This window comes from Callithrix jacchus, chromosome 6, assembly GCF_049354715.1.
Source record: "Callithrix jacchus isolate 240 chromosome 6, calJac240_pri, whole genome shotgun sequence".
Classification (NCBI taxonomy): domain Eukaryota; kingdom Metazoa; phylum Chordata; class Mammalia; order Primates; family Cebidae; genus Callithrix; species Callithrix jacchus.
Genome location: NC_133507.1, coordinates 86,487,211 through 86,504,487, shown reverse-complemented (window position 1 = coordinate 86,504,487; position 17,277 = coordinate 86,487,211). Strand labels below are relative to the sequence as shown.

The 17,277-nt window shown below is 39.1% G+C and overlaps 1 long non-coding RNA gene and 1 pseudogene across 2 annotated transcripts in view; both read right to left on the bottom strand.

Moving 5' to 3' along the window:
- Window positions 1-17,277, bottom strand: part of LOC144576662 (uncharacterized) — a 239,910-nt gene that overhangs the window by 207,943 nt on the left and 14,690 nt on the right. The window lies entirely within an intron of this gene.
- On the bottom strand, window positions 1,442-8,490 carry LOC118154595 (protein lin-37 homolog pseudogene; annotated as a pseudogene). The gene has a single exon (XR_013519347.1). The product of XR_013519347.1 is annotated as a protein lin-37 homolog pseudogene (transcript).

The window sequence follows — 17,277 nt, the reverse complement described above, 5'->3', positions numbered from 1 at the left end:
ACTCCTGCTAGTAAAATTTCACATACTAAATCAGCACCAGCTGTAGCAAGAAAGAAAGAAAAAGGCAAGTGTAAATGTTCCATATGCCCCACCAAATTGGCATCTGTGTCAGTAACCCTTTTTTTCAAAACTATTGTATACATACATTCTCTTAAGTGTTTTGTTCACAGAATACTGCTAACAAAATTCTCTCTGTTGGCATATCAAGGAAAGAGCCTGTCCTTGGTACCATTCAACTGTACAAAATACAATTGCTTCTTCTCCTCTTGTGGTCACAGACATACCTGAGGTTCTATTTATGTAAGTTGCTTCAAATTAGTGAACCTTTATTTTGACATCTGTTCTCTGTAATGTGACACTGCAGTGTTCTTACAAAGCTGCTTTACAGTTGGAGTTTAATTGGTAGCAACACCAAACAATGTCAGAGAGACAAGATAAATTATTTCAGTCACCTAGAAGGTATCTCAGAGACCAGGCTCACAACAAATAACTTGGAATGGCGTGGTGGTGGTGGCGGTGGTAGAAAGTATTTGTCATCACTCTCATCTGTATTTTCTTCAAATAATGAAGTGCCTCTCTATAGATAAACATTTATAGATACAGATATATCAGAAATAATCCCAAAGATATAAATGCTATGTTATGGTAGTTTAGGTGATTTTCAATAGTTTATCCATTGAGACCTTATGAATTGTTGGAAATCTAGTCAAGACTGTTCTTCAGGAACATACTCAAACTATCACTATGAATCCTAAAATATCCATGGGAAAGCTACAGAGAAGAGCATCCTAATTAAATGATCTACCTATAAGGATCTACATACAAGCTACATCCCAGGGATACCTGCCTCATAGGTTGAAAACAAGTATTTTCTTCTCTCATCAGAACATCATAATCATGGCCAAGGCTAGTGCACATGGAAAAGAGAACTGGCCACGCCTTTCTTGGTGGTGCCCTTTGATATCTGCTCATGCCCTCTCACAGTGTTTACAACACTGTGTTGCTCTTATTTGTCTACATTTCTACCATTCTTCATTGGACTGTAAGCTCCTTGAGAGCTGGGATAGTAGGCCTGTATCTATTCCAAGACAGATTTCAGTAGATTCCCAATTAAATGTTTACCAAGTCAAAATGGTTAAAGGCACAGAAAGTTTGTGTTATGATCTAAATGAACTGGTTAGTGAACAACTTGCCAACTGGAATCAAAAGACTGAAATAAATGAGGACAAGGAGAAATGGATGAAATTTTCCTTTGTTTCCCTGCTATATAAATACCCTTTCGTCAGATGTAATCCTATGGCTATTGAGATTTAGTGAAAGTTACATTTGATAATTCCTACTTAAGGATCAAAATCAGAAGACATTTTAATTATAAGTTAAAAATCTCTTGGATATGAAGAGGCAGTTTACCTAAATTCATAGGAAATAGGTTATCCTGTCAACTGCTTTTTAAAAATGTGAACATTCTTTCTATTAAAAACATGTAGCGGCAGGGCGCGGTGGCTCACGCCTGTAATCCCAGCACTTTGGGAGCTCAAGGCGGGTGGATCACGAGGTCAAGAGCTTGAGACCATCCTGGTCAACACAGTGAAACCCCATCTCTACTAAAAATACAAAAAATTAGCTGGGCATGGTGGCGTGTGCCTGTAATCTCAGCTACTCAGAAGGCTGAGGCAGGAGAATTGCCTGAACCCAGGAGGCAGAGGTTGCGTTGAGCCGAGATGGCGCCATTGCACTCCAGCCTGTGTAACAAGAGTGAAACTCCGTCTCAAAAAAAAAAAAAACCATGTAGCTTCCTTTATGAGGCAATAGCCTCTCTCTCAAGTATTGTGAATAGTCAAATCTGCTAACCTCCTCTCAGGGAAGCTGTGATAGGAATTCCTGCACAGGGAAGTTTGCAGGAGATGATCTGATGGTTATACACATAAAATTCAACTATGCTTACCGACTCCGTAGTGATCTTGCAGCTGTTAAAACAATTATAATGGGGGAAGATAAAAAGTGTTGGTTAATGGGTACAAATATACAGTTCAATTGAATAAACAAGGTCTAATGTTGCATATTAGAATGGGGGTGATTATAGTTAACCACAATGTATTGTACATTTCAGAATAGCAAGAAGAGAGGCCATGAAATGTTCCCAAGAAAAAGGAATGGTAAGTACCTGAGGCGGTGGATAGTCTAGATACCCTGTCTTGATCATTACATATTCTGTGCATGTAACAAAATATCACATGTACTCCATAAATGTGTCCAAATATTATGTATCAATAAAAAAGGATTATAACAACTTATTCTTAAAACATTTGGACATATTATAGTTGATGGTAGCAGTGGTGAAATGTGTATTTCTACTCATCTATATGTTCCATAAGTGCATTCTTTTTATCTGTATTCCCGAGGATCAGCACAGTGACACAGAGTATGTATTTCAGAATGACTATTAAATACATGATTTTTTTTAACAACTGATTCTTTATTTGTTTGCCTGCTTTTTTTTTTTCATTCTCTACTCCTAGGTCTGTAATTAGCATGCTTATTTTAATACAGTTGTATGGATGATAAATTACACACTGATATGGGATCTCCTCAAATGACAGACAAGTATAAAAAAGAACTTGGGGAATCAATCAATCAAGAAGCCCTTTCCAGGAACACTGTATGTTTACAGTCCTACTATACTGTCTAGTGTAAAGTCATCAACCCAAAGCAAGGGACGCAATGGCTGGACCAGCCAGGATGGTGTTACAAACTAGCATTCTGGTTGTTCTTGGCCTGTGCCATGCTGGTGATCAAGTATTTTTGAACATCAACTTTGATTTCTGTTCTAAGGCAATTTGTGACCCTGATGAGAAGACACCATGTAATTACAATTTTAAAATAATTAGACAATAGATAGTATATGAAGGACATAGGATTTATACAATGGCTACAAGGCATTTGTAGAAAATGGTCACATTTAGGAGACAAAGCTCAGGAGGTGGTGAACCATGGGATTTTAATTTGGAACACAGGCCTTTGTGTTCCGAGGTGATTCCAAGTGTTAGTTTGGATTAATACAATCTGTATCAGGATGGGTGGCACCAGCCATCATTGCCTTTTCTACTTCCATAGGCTTTGTTCACCCAAAGCCACCTCATTCTCTAGAGATGCACGCCAGGATAGTTTGCGTGTGATGGTTGCTTCTTAAAAGGCCACAGCCAGGTCACACATTATTTAAAGCGCTACTTTATTTAAGACAACTTTCAAGTGTTTCTTCTCCCTTTGCTATCTATGATTGCCCCATTTCAGTTTGCCATAGAGCAGCTGTTTCGATATCCAGCATTTATCCGTTCTCCACATGCATCCAGCCCAGAGGGATTGTTAAGCAGATCATTGTTTTAATTCTGGCTACATTCCAGGTCCCCATTATTAGTGATCCTGTCTTAACATTTACTGTTCAGTTTGGCTCACAGGTGATGTTGATTGAATTGGATATGCCATCTGGGGTGGGTTTTCGTCTTGTACGCACACTCCAAGCTGAGCACACCTACGGCTTCATTTTGGGCTGAAGTTTCATGCCACATTGGATGGCATTCTGGGCATGATTTTCCACCACCTGGGCGTGACTCTTAGCTAATTCATTTAGTAGTTGTGTTGAAATTAAGCACTTCACTTCACTATCCAGGGTCTTGGTTTCCTAGCAAATAACCCAGAGAATAATCACTCATTCCTTTACTTAGTTCCTTGTTCATTTTTTAACTATTTACTGGCCAGCCACTTTGTGCCTGATACTCTATGAAGCATGCAGAAATCAGAGGAAAATAGGGAGTCCAAGCAGAGGCGACAGGATTCACAAACCAAAAGACAAGAACACCACATGTACTGTTCATGGAGCAGCTCTCTCTACTGACAGATGGGAGCGAAGAGCTCTGGAGCCTGCAGGACAGGATCATTGAACTGGATCTTAAAGATCAAGAGCTCCGAACTCTGCTTTCATGCATCTCATCAATTAAGATATCCACGTGAGGGTAACACATAAGAATTTTATTCCTAATTATTTGGGGAAATAATTCAAACATATATGAATTACTTATTTTCTTATTATTTCATTATTTAAATGCACAAAGCAGACTTGAATACATGCACTACATACCACAGGGGGTTGTTCTGAGAATCAAATGGCATGATGTGTGAACAAACACCTTCTAAAGTGCTGCAGAAGGCTCTTTTGAGCATGTGGGTGATGCTGCCTGCCCTGCCTGTTCCACTAAGCTGTCACAAGGACTGAATTAGAAAAGGAATGTGAAAAAATGTCGAAAATGTAAGGCACTGATAATCATAAGAACAGTAACAACTCACATTTACTTCGTCTTAAAATGCGTCAGACATGACTCTAAGTGTGTTACTTGTATTACTTTATTTAATCCTCATAGCAACAAATACGGTATGGCCTAGAGGTGAGCCATATGAAAGTATTAGTATTTGACCATTTCTGACCTACCAAAATGACAATGACATACGGTTCAGTCTGTTATTACTTTCTTATTTTACAGATGAAGAAATGAGACGCAGAGAGGTTAAGCAATTTACCCAAGGTCACAGAGTTAGCGAAAGCATCTTGTTTTTCCCATTATTTATGGACATCTGAAACTGTTGGGTTCTTGGTTTGCAAGAATAAAAATCCAAAATGTCTAGCTTTAAAGAGAAAAACAGAAAGTACATGGAGTTGCTGGTAGAGTCAAAGGAAAGCTGATAAACAGAACATAGCCATCCCTCTGTATACTCAGAAGATTGGTTTGGGGACCCCCGTGTATACTCAAATCCATGCATATTCAGGTCTGCTGTGGCCCTGTGGAACCATGTATATAAAAAGTCAGCCCTCTGTACAGAAATGTATTTATTTCTCATCCCTCCCTCTGTGTTTGGTTTAAAAAAAAATCCATATATAAGTGGACCCATGCAGTTCAGACCCGTGTTATGCAAGGGTCAACTGCATTTCCAGAATCCCACTGTTTCTCATCACCTCAAGATCTGCCACTCTGTTCCAAGTCACTGTTTTCCCTCACCTGGATGAAGGTGGGAGCCTCCTAAATGGTCCTTCCACTTCTGCCCCAGCCCTTCTTCGGGCTATTTTCAACCTAATGGAGCTAGATCATGTTTAAATGTTGGTCAAATAATTTCATGTTTCCACCTATGAGCGACTCCCATCTCTTGCAGAGGTAAAGCTCATATCTCTGCTCTGTCCTATGTGGACCTGTGTGATCTGCTTCCAGTCCTACACCTCTCTGATCTCGCCACCTGCTACCCTTCCTCCTTCCCTCTGCCCTACTCACACATGCCTAGAGCACCTCAGATCTCTGCACTTCCAGAACTTTCCCCAGCTCTCTATGTGGCTCACTCCTACACCTGCTTCTCCTAACATATATATATATATATTAGGAGAATCTATGCATCTTCTACAGGATTTTGAATTCTTGCATTAGGATTTTATCTTAGAGAAAATAAAGGAATTGTTAGCTTCTAATGTTTCTTTTATTCTTCTCAAAATAAAATAATTATACTGCTTTTGCTGATAAAAAGGTAATTGAAAAAAATTGAACAATGCAGTATATAATGTACAGCTGCCTCAACCATGCCACTTCCCTTGCTTCCATGCTACCCTACAGATGGAGTCTCTTTTTTTTTTTTTTTTTTTTTGTGGCGTTCGGAGACGTTTACTGGGTGGGGCGGGGGGCCGGGAGCTGGAAACATCACTGTCGCTCATGCATCTCCCGTAGGATCTTCATGCTTTCTGAGTAACGAAGCTGGTCCCAACGACAGGCCTCTTTCCACCTCTGGCGGATGCGTTTCCAGCGCTGCATGTTGCGATAGATGAGTGTGGAGGGCTCGGGCTCGGAGGGCTCGTCATCAGGGGTGCCCTGCATCTCAGGCTGCAGCGGAGATGGGATGCGGGATCTGCAGGCATCTCTGGGTGGCCCGGGCCGTGTGGGTGGCGGCAGCATGTACACATCACGATTCTTGCTGTTGGTGACCTCTGAACCGTCCTCATCCTCAGGCAGCGAGGGCAGGAGTGAGCTGGGAGAGCACTCACGCTCGCGCACAGAGGGGCTGTTTCACATCCAGGCACGGCATATCAGGTAGAGTGGCGTGTTCTCACTGAACTGGGCCAAGTCCACGCTCAGGTCGAACAGCTTGATCACATATGTGTTTGATCGCTGCGGCCCTCCCTCAGCCAGCCCGTCATCCATTTCCCTCCTCTTCTTCCTCCGCTGCTAGGGGAAGCGGGCAGAAGGCCTTTTGCCAGTGGCTGCAATGGAGCAGTCCTTATTGTGGGTGTCTGAGGGGATTTTCCCAGCTTCCTCATCCAGACGCTCCCTGTCCATGTGACTCTTCTCCAGCAGACACTGCAGGATGGCGTCCAGTTGGTTCCGGGCTTTGGCCATCTCCAGCTCTGATTTCTCTACTTTCGCCTTCAGGGGGAACATGGTTTGGGTCCGGGATCTGGCTAGCTGGGTCAGAGGAGCCCCAAAGGGCCTAGGGTCACAAATTAAGGCAGGAGGCAGGCGGAGACAATTCAAAAATTTGCTTCATGCGCCATGGATCCTGTGCCTTCGTCGTGTACAGCTTGTATGCAGATGGAGTCTCTTTTTAACATGTGGAATATGTACTTCTAGCATTTACTATCTATGATATTTTATCATAAAAGGCTGTTATAAATACACTAGATAGAATAATATGCACTTCTCTATGAGCTACACATTAGACAAACTAATACTGTGCAAATTGTTCTACAACCTGTATTCTTTATTTTACATTGTATCAAGAATAGCTTTTCATGCCACATTGGTTGTCCTTATCTAATTAAAAGGCTCCATACGGTTCCATCACATGAATATATTATAACTTATTCTACCAGTCCTTTAATGATGAATATTCATACTAAAAACTAGGCTGTAATTGATATCCTTATATGTAAACATTTACTTCTATTTTTAGGAAAAAGTCGGAAAAGCACAGTTACTGAGTCAAAGTGTAGATATATTTTACATTTTGGTGCACATAACTAGATCATACTACAGAAAATGTATGGCAATGTACACCCCCATCAACAGTCTATGATAATGCTCACTTATTAAAACCTACCATCATCTTTGGCCTTCTATAGAAGGCAGAGAATCTTAGCATGTTTGTGATCTCTAAACTCTATATAGCAGATACTACACAATGCCATCTTCAGTGGTGATTGGAGATGAGTCCAACAAATTAAGGTAAGTCCGACCTAAATTAACACAGCTCCAAAAATAGCAACAAACTGCTACACAATAGAACAGTAGTTATTGGATCAAGGGTATGGCCTTAGGTGGGTTTCACCATTTTTAACAGGACTGGACTCTAACGGAGGTAGACACTGCATTTAATATTCTGAAATGCAGGGTTAGCCAGCAATGGCAATGATGTGATGCACCAGCCTGTCCCCCCCTTTCTGGCCTTTGACAGACAAAGAGAATTCTAGTAAACTCAGTCACCACCTCTGAATCCTTCACAACACAGTGCCCTCAGCAGCCACTGCAAACTCATAGGGTAGGTATATCGGGCACAACCTGAGCTACATGGTGTTTTTTGCAGACGAATGGAATTCAGAAGATATAGAGTTTTCAGCAGGCTGTATTTTAGGGGAAAGGGGAAAATATAGGCGACATCTAATCAGGACTTTTAAATCAATTTTCCCGGCATTTGAGAGTATCAAAGATGAAATAGGTTGAAGCCTGAAGCCCTGTTGTAATTTGTGGGTATGCCTAGAGGAAAATATTAACCAATACTCAATTTAGAAAGATTCTGACCAGAATCTTGCTGAGGGAGATTAAAGTGATCCTGTGATAGTAACAACATTCATTTGACTTCTTCAGATGATTAAGCAAAAGGAATGCTGTATTTTTGAACAGTATTTCTTAAACAGTATGTATCTTTCAATAGATAAAACTTAAGTTGCTGTCAAAAATTCTTAAAAATTTTTTCTTAGTATTATTTTAATAAAGACAATTAATGTTATCGATTGCATCAAACCCCAAAATTTCAGTGGATTCACAATAAAGTTTATTTCTTGCTCCCCCCAAAATCAGAGTTTTTCTGAATGCTTCTTTCAGGTGATAACTATGAAACTCAGGTTCTTCATGTAGAATGATTTCAATACATGGCCTCCATTGTTGCTACTGAAGGAGAAGAAAGATTATGAAAAAAAAAAAAATCACAGTTTTTGTAGAGCCAGTCCTAGAACTGCTGTACATCATTTTTATCCATTTCCAATTGGCTAGGACTTAGTCAAATGGCCCTGCCTGAAGAAGCCTGGGAAATGGAGTCTCCCTGGCTGCCCCAGAAGAGGAAATGGGATTGGTGAGCATCCAGACACCCAGTCTTCTTCAAATATACAGCCAGGCTTGGGACTTGTATTATTCTTTGTAAATCTGGTAGCAATAAAAATGTGGAGGGAGAACTACTTTGTTATATTTCAGTGGGTTCTCTATACCATATAATTCTTCAGATACAATTGTATTATAAGTACAACTCAATTCATAGGTTGTTATCGCAAAACATATGTTTTCTTCAACCTCATTTTCTGACATACAACTCCTAAAATCCTTAGAATCTCCAAAGCATGTTATTGAATTCACTGACTGGCTGCCTCTAGATAGCTTCAGGATAGGGTTGGTCACAGGAAAGACCTAGGCAAGATTAGAGGATTGGAGCTTTCAGCCCTACTCCCCCCAAAACTTTGGGGATAGAAGAGGGCTGAAGGTTAAACTGATCCCCAATGGCCAATGGGCATTTGTTTAATCAATCATGCCTAGGTAATGAAGCCACCATAAAACTCAAAAAACTAAAGAATTCGGAAAGCTTCCAGATAGCTGAACACATGGAGTTCCCTAGAGGCTGATGTCCTTGGACAGGGCATGGAAGCTGCATACCTCTAACCCCATACCTCACACTATGCCTATCTTCATCTGTGTTCTTTGTAATATCCTTTCTAATAAACCAGTAAATGAAAGTAAAGTGTTCCTGAGTCCTGTGAGCTACTCTAGCAAATTAATCAATCCAATCAATTAATTACTCTAGCCAATTAATTGAATTGGGGTCATAGGAACCCCAATTTATAGCTGGTCTGTCGCTATCTCCAGACCAACAGTGCTGAGAGTGAATTAAATCAGATGACACCCAGCTGATGTTCCCTGCAGAACTGATGGCTTGCTTGGTGTAGAGGAGTGGGAGGAACCCCACACACATTTGGACACAGAAGTCATCTGTATTGATTGTTGTGGTATGACAGCAGAGAACAGTCTGTTTTTTCCCGCTCAGACACAGACTCTCAGATCTGAAAGCTGATGCCATCTCAAGGGACTCCCTGGTTGAATTTACCTCTGCAGGCAGGTAGTATATTCTCCAGTAACTCTCAACCCCTTTTAACCACCAATAATTCCTTTAATTATTTTTTCTTCAAAGACCTTATGTTTAGAAATAATTTGTCCACCAAACCACATTTATAGAGCAACAAGCATTCATTTTTCTCATATATGTTTAAATATCAGTATAAAAAATTACAAATTAGAACTTCTGATCAGAATGTAGAGATGACTCTTACACTGAGTTGACCTAAAGCTAGCCGGAAGCAAGAGACCCAGAGCTCCAGTGGGTTTATGCCAGTGTTATAAACTGGGTTGTACCCTGCAAAACACATGTATTGAAGCTCTAACCCCCACTGTTTCTGTATTTGGAGATAGACTCTGTATGGGGGTATTTAAGGTTAAGTGAGGTCATTTGGGTGGGGCCCTAATCCAATGGGACCACTGTCCTTTTAAGAAGAGAGAGAGAAACACCAGAGATATTCCCTCTGCTCACATGAAAGAATGTCATGTGACAACTCGGCAAGAATATGCTATCTTCAAATTAGAAGGAGTGCTTAGACCTCAAGCCTCCAGACTGTGAGGAAATAAATTTCTGCTGATTAAGTCAGCCAATCCATGATATTTTGTTATGGCAGCCATAGATGACTAATATCCTCAGTTAGAGGTAAAATTTCTATTGTAGATCTTTAAAATGTGAAAATAGATAAATATTTACATTGTCATAGTAAATCCTGATTAGGAACAACTATGTTGTCTTTTTTGCAAAAGAGCTTCATTTATGATGGGTAATATCATTTGGTTTTTTTGTTTTTTTGAGACGGGGTCCCACTCTGTCTGGCTGGAGTGCGGTGACTCGATCACAGCTCACTGCAGCCTCAACTACCTGGGCTCAGGTGATCCTCCCACCTTAGCTTCCCAAGTAGCTGGGACTACAGGCATGCACCACCACACCCAGCTACTTTTTCTATTTTTTGTAGAGATGGAGTCTCAACACATTGCCCAGGCTGGTTTCAAACTCCTGGGGTCAAGCAATCCACCTGCTTCAGCCTCCCAAAGTGCTGGGATTTCAGGTGTGAGCCACCATGGGAAATATCAGCTTCAGCTCATTTCCAATAGGTGAGGTTCTGTACAGCAAGTGCTATGTATCAAAAAGCCCTGACTGAAGGAAGAATTTGCTTCATAAAGAAAATTCTGTATGCTTTGATATATTTTTTTTTTACTATAATGTCTCACCTACTGGAGGTTCAAGTTCTATTGTTAATATTGTTTTAGGCAATCTTGGCATACAATCATACATATACAGTAAATGCTGTTAAAACTGTCAACCCATTATTATTTTTAGATTAGTGCAGAGGATGGGATAAAGGAATCATGACATTAAATAAAACATATTCAGATCCGCCACCAACACATCATTTCCCCATCCCTCTTCAAGGCAAGAATCAGTACTTGTAGGTGCAGGAAAAGTTATTGAGGCAAAATGCCAGGGTCATTTTTAACATGCTCAAAGACTTATTTTGCAAAAAATCACTGCTCATGGGCCCTTGACATTGTACCCACACCCTCACCTCCAAATATGACTTTCGCGCGTGCGCACACAAACACATATCATGATTCTGCTTCTCTATGACCAGTGCAGACTTAAAGAATGTGAAGACCGTTTGAAAGCAGGATTTAGCATCCCCGTTTTAATAATAAATACAAACACACACTTACCCAGTACGTTTTACGCCTGCCTGCAACAAAAACAGCTGAACAGATTGTGATGAAATTCAGAGACTGACAGTCTGACAAAAAAATCCCTTTTTGTCTAAAATCTGGCTTCCATAGGTTTGTGCAAATCTAAATATTTGATTTTGCACTGGAAAAGGAGCCAGTCTTATGTACAATTTATAAAATAAATGTGTAGATACATGTTTTAAAATCTCCAAATTTTGTCAACACATACTGTCCAACTTTAAAGACTTTTCTCCCCCATTTTTTTCCTATGACTTGGGTGTATTTTCCCCTGCTTTTTAAGGCTGTAACTATACTTGTCTAATAAGAACTCTTTTGCAAACCAGTGTTTCAATAGCGATTTAACAGTAGTTTCAGTGTCAAATTGCCCTTTCCTCAGCAGGGAGGTTTAAGCCTTGCTGTATTATACTTCCAAGACACTCAGGAGCTGGAATTGGGAGATATAATATTTTCTTTGAAGTTTGCCTTCACAACACACTGGGATGCAAACAAGCTTCAGTTACTCAGCAGTCAAACAATTCCATCACACAGCGACCAGGGCTACATATTATACCCAATTTTCTAATTATATCTTCATGATATGGACTACATGAGGTTAGGTGAAAACAGAGTGGAATCACTATAAAATGCCTTGTCTAAGCAGGACATCTGGACTTTGAAATATTTTGCTTGTTGGTTTCAAATCCCCCTTTGGCAAGTCATAATCACAATAAAAATAATTTAATTGATGAAAAACTTTATTTCTGAAAAATTCTTCACATATATGTTAAAGCTATTTATGTGCCAGAGATATATATGACCCACTATATATGCATGTGAAGTTCTAGGTTAAAGCAAATACATTTTACTGTTCTACATATTATTATATTGCCTTTATGGTTTATACATCATAGCAATTTAGCTGTCTCAATGTTACTTTTAAGGGATTTTTTTAGACGTTTCTTAACTGAAAGTGGGACTTTCTCCTTCTGTAAGTTTTCTAAAGTTCATGCATGATGCAATCATTAATTTATAGCAGCATCTAGAGTGACCTATGTATCAGGAAAGAAAATTGAGGGGTTTCAGAAAGTTATCTAGGGTCTCATAGATCACTAGCGCTACTGTGGAGAAGCGGAAGAGAGGGCCTGATTCATTTAAAGTTGCCAGCGGCACCATTACCTTGAGGACAGCCTTAGCTCAAAGGACAACAGATCACCTCCCTGCCTTCAGTGGGCTGATACTTAAAAGCAATACCACATGGGAAAGGGAATGAGAAAGAATACACACTAAATATTACCTGGCAGTCATCTCAGGAAACTGGGACTCAAGGATTTTTATTCTCTTCTTTCTGTATACTTATATTTTTCTAATGTTAAATGACATATAAAGGAGACCATTGTTTTGAACGGATCTCCTGCACTAGGCCCCAGCAGACCTGACCAAACTGGAATAGAGCCACTCATGCCAGGTGCCACACAATCCAACTGAAACTTTAAGGGGGCCAGTTAAAAAAACACCCACACAAATTAAAAACAGCAGATTCACAGCCACCAGTTAGAATGAACCTAATTTACCTGAACATCCCCTCTGTTGCAGCTCTAAGGAAAGTAACTTTGAAATGACCAACCCATTTCTGGTTCTGTGTCTGCTTTCTTCAGCTCTTTTCTGTGTATAAAGTCAACTCCCTCTGCTTGGAGCGCCTTTTCTAAATCTTTAGGTGGAATGTGGCTGGATTCATAATTGACTAAGAAAAGCCAATTTGATCTCTAAGTTTGTTGTAATTTTGTCTTTTGACACAAAAATTATAAAAACAAGCAAGTATGAATTGCATCATCAAAAAAGCACAAATAACTAAAAGTCAGGATGAAGAAATGTCACATGCTTAGGGGAAAATCATAAGCACTGTCGTGTCCTTTATCTCTTATATCTAGGAACTTTTGACATAGACCACCTTGTCCTCCTCTGCAATCTTGTACAAAGAAAAAGTCAGCTACGTGTAGTTAAACATCTCCTGGGAATGAAAAAGGTGCATGCTCAAAGGAAGTCAACCACGCATTAGTGTTTATTCAGAAAAGTTTATAACTATAAAAACAAATATTATTCAAGTCATATTTAGAAGAATTACAAAGACGCACAGAAAACTCACAGTCTCCATGAAGTTGCACAAATTAAGTCATTGACCCGCACTGAGTTGAACACCAAACAAGGTGCCCCTTCTTCTAAAGTAATGAATATTCCTCAAACGGCAAGGGAGCACAGGCTGCTGTTTGATGCTGATGACATTGAAAATTTAGGAGAACAGAAATCCCATCATTTTTCATTTGTATGCAAATTTGTCTGTTCCAGAAATTAACCCCTAGACCCCATGTCAGTTTTCATCTCTAGGAATTTTCTTTGCCAGCACCACACGGTGTAGTCTTGTCACTATCCTGAGGTCGCTAGGCTTTCCCAGTTTAAAAATAACAACTAGCGCCACCAAAGTCATAATGGTGCTTTGTTTACCCTCATTACTGGAGGCTAAAGAGCACTAGGAGAGGCTGTTGTAAAATGCACATCTCCTATGGCTGGCCGTGCCAGTGGCATTGAAATGCAAACTACATCCTACTTTGGCCAGGCAGCATTCATTGCCCACTTTTCCTAGTGTTAAGGTAAACCTGGGACAATAGATCAATCCGATTACCCTTCTTTTCAGCCAGGTCTTCAATGGGTAAAAAGTTCCTTTGTTACTTCCCACCTTAGACAAATGTCATCATCTACATGTGAAGGGGAGAGAGGTGATTGAGGTTTTTAATTGATGTGGATTTAATTATGCTAATTTAGACAGCTGCAATGCATTTCAGTATAGCTGCATAATAGGGTGAGCAAATACAGGTGCCCTTCTCCGTAGGGGTTTAATTTTTAACCTAGGTAGCTTTAAAAGGGAAAGGGCATTCAAAAGTGTAGACAAGTTAAAGGAAGGTTCACTGGCCCTCCGAAATATTTAGCAGGCTTTACATGCATCTAAGACAGAGCTGATTAAAATCTTCAAACTGGTCTCTAATTAGAATAGACCATTTTAAATGGTGGGTTTATCAAGAGTTGATTCAAGATAACACTAAACTAGAATTTTGGAATTAAAAATGACCTTTACTTCCATCTCTGAAAAAAAAAAATCACACAGTGGAAATGGAGATTTAAAAAAAAAAAACAGTAGTAAGAATGTTTTTAAATATTTTCTTAAAAAGGAATGGGATTTTGAATTATGAACTTTAACGACAAGGTGAGTTTCCCTCACCATGTATAGGACATGACTTTCATCCTGCTCCTTGCACATGGAGACATGACACTCAGTGTCATCAATGAGAAAAGAGTATTTGTTTCATTTTTTAAATTGCTGCCTAACACCAGTTTTTTGGTGAGTACTGTCCACATCCTATTAAGACCAGAACAGCAAACAGCTAACCCAAGTTGCAACATTTCCATACTGTTTCTGATGTCTGGGTGTCATACTTAGATCACACTCAGGGCATACAGATGGAAAGAAGTCGCTTTTATAAATTGATATCCATCACACACTATTTTGAATTCCTTTGAACAAAACAATGTCAGATATTTAGCTATAGAGTTTTTGAATATTTATTTTTCTTCATTCCTTTATGATTCCTATTTTATCTACTTCAGTTGTTTGGGTCTTAAACAAGATTTGACACAGAGTCCTATGCACCTCTCGGAGGCTCAAGAAACCCTGGCTGGTTAATATGCTGCTCTCAAAAGAGGCGGGGTCTCACAGGGCAATACTGGACAGGCCAGTATGCAATGGTGTGAATGAAGAAGAAGAAATCTGAAGGGTTTTTATGGCTTCCTTTGTGGCTTGCTAAGGTAGGGAAGTCTGAAAAGGCTTCAGAGTTTCTGTTCCCTTTCGCCTCTGGGTGACGCTTTCTTCAAGGCCCAACTTGTCTCCATAGACACAGATTTTCCTCCTAGGAGGCCTATTGCATTTCTAGAGGACAAAGAGCTTATAAATGAATCATCTTCCTTTCTCCCGGCCATTCCCTTCTCACCCCTGTCAGGCTTCTCTTCTGTGCATTTTCCTTTGTCCTATACTAATCAGAGAGGTAATTAGCTGGCAAAGAAAAGAAGAAAGAAGTAGGGCATCTGGCCTCCGCTCTAGCGAGGGTAAAGACTGACCTTTCCAATCCCATCCCAGTTTTTGGTGAAAGCACACAGATTTGGGGTAATTTTTGGCTCTGGTTTTTACTGACTCCTCAGATCTTGGATGAGTTATTTAACTTATCTGACTTAATTGATTTACGAAATGGAATACTCATTCACAGTCTGTGCATTCATTGAGGCTACATAGTAAGTAAGGCTGAAAAGTACCTAGAACTACATACATCCAGCACCTAGTAGGTACCAAGGATGCTGTTCTGCTATTTCGTCATCACCCACAATGCGCACCTCCCGCCCCTATCTCTTTGCATTGACCTATAGCTTCTTTATTCATGCTCCTTTAAGATACGATTATGGTATTTTCTCTTGTCTTTAATCTTTTAAAATTTCTTTCCTTTTGCCAATTTATAACTTTTTTTCCTGTTGTTTCTCACAGATTCTTTCACTATCCTCCTTTCACCTCTTTCCACTTTCAGGGTTAGAACAGAAGAAAAGGGTGGAAGTAGATAAACTTAAAATAGGAATCATAAAGGAATAAAGAAAAATATTCAAAAACTCCATAGCTAAAATTCTGGCAGCGTTTAATTCAAAGGAATTCAAAATATGTGATGGATATCAATTTATAAAAGTGATTTATTTCCATCTGTATGCCATGAGTGTAATCTAAGTATGAAATCCAGTCATCAAAAACAAAATGGAAATGTTGCAACTTGGGTTAGCTATGGATTTCATCCTAGCAACCATATGATTCTTTTCTTAAAATCACCTAAAAATGACAAGAACAGTAAGAATGGCAGCAGTCTTTTGATAAATAGTGCTTTGGACAAATTAATACAGAACAATCATAATAAAGAGCTTTTTGTTTCTAGCAACATGGCAAGCCAAACTAACACAAACAACTTTCTCCTCTAACTCATGGAAATGCTGGATGAAATATAACAAAAAATGGAATACATAGTTGAGTTTGAAAGACAGAACAGTTCCCTGCATCAAAAATAAAGAGAAAGCATGGTTAGAGAAGTGAGCATGTGAACTGACAGTAAATGTGATACATAGTAGTTCTAGTGAGCAACAAGGAAATTTGTTTCTGCTTGCTACGAAAGAAGAAAAAAATCAGCCAATATTAAAACTCTCACAGATGTGCCTCATGCATATATAGAGTATCCATTCATACTCCTGAGTTTACAATCTCAAATAAAGAATCTAATGTACAAATAAAGGTAATAAACTTGACAAAAGTAAACTCCAAAACCTATGTTTAGGGTCACTGACACAACCTGGCATGCCCAAGAATCCTACAGATGAAGAAAAGTTTAAAATACAAAAATGACAAGCCACGCAAGCAAGTCTTCATAGGGGAGACTCAGAAGACTCAAGAAACAAGAGAACTAGAACCCTAATTAATGTCATAAAGCAGTCTGAGAGACATCATTAAATAAGTATGCTTAGAATGATAAAATAGATAAAAGAATCACCATAAAAATAAAAGAACAGAACATAATGAAAAAAGGAAGATAAATTTGAAAAATAGCCAAATAAAACTTGCAAAAGTGAGAGGCATGTTTAGTAAAATGAAAATCCTTAATGGACAGGCTAATCAGTAGCTCAAGAACAAATGTGTGAACTGGCAGATAGATCTAAATAAATTACTCCCAATTAATACAAAACAAATAAACAAATTAAGTGTATATATATGTGTGTGTGTATATATATATATATATATGTTATATTTATATTTGTATATATAATTCTTTTAAATGCTTAAACCTAGGCATATTGACTCACATCTATCATCCCAGCCATTTAAGAGGCTGAGGCAGGAGGATCACTTGTGCCCAGGAATTCAAGACCACCTTAAGCAACACAGTGAAATACCCACCTCAAATAAAAAAAAAATGCTAACAGACATAAAGACGGTCAAACATACATCCAATAAGAGTTACAGAGACATTAAATAAATGAAAATAAATCCATAGCTAGATACATCATAGTAAACATAAATAATGCTAAAGTTAAAAACACACATATATAT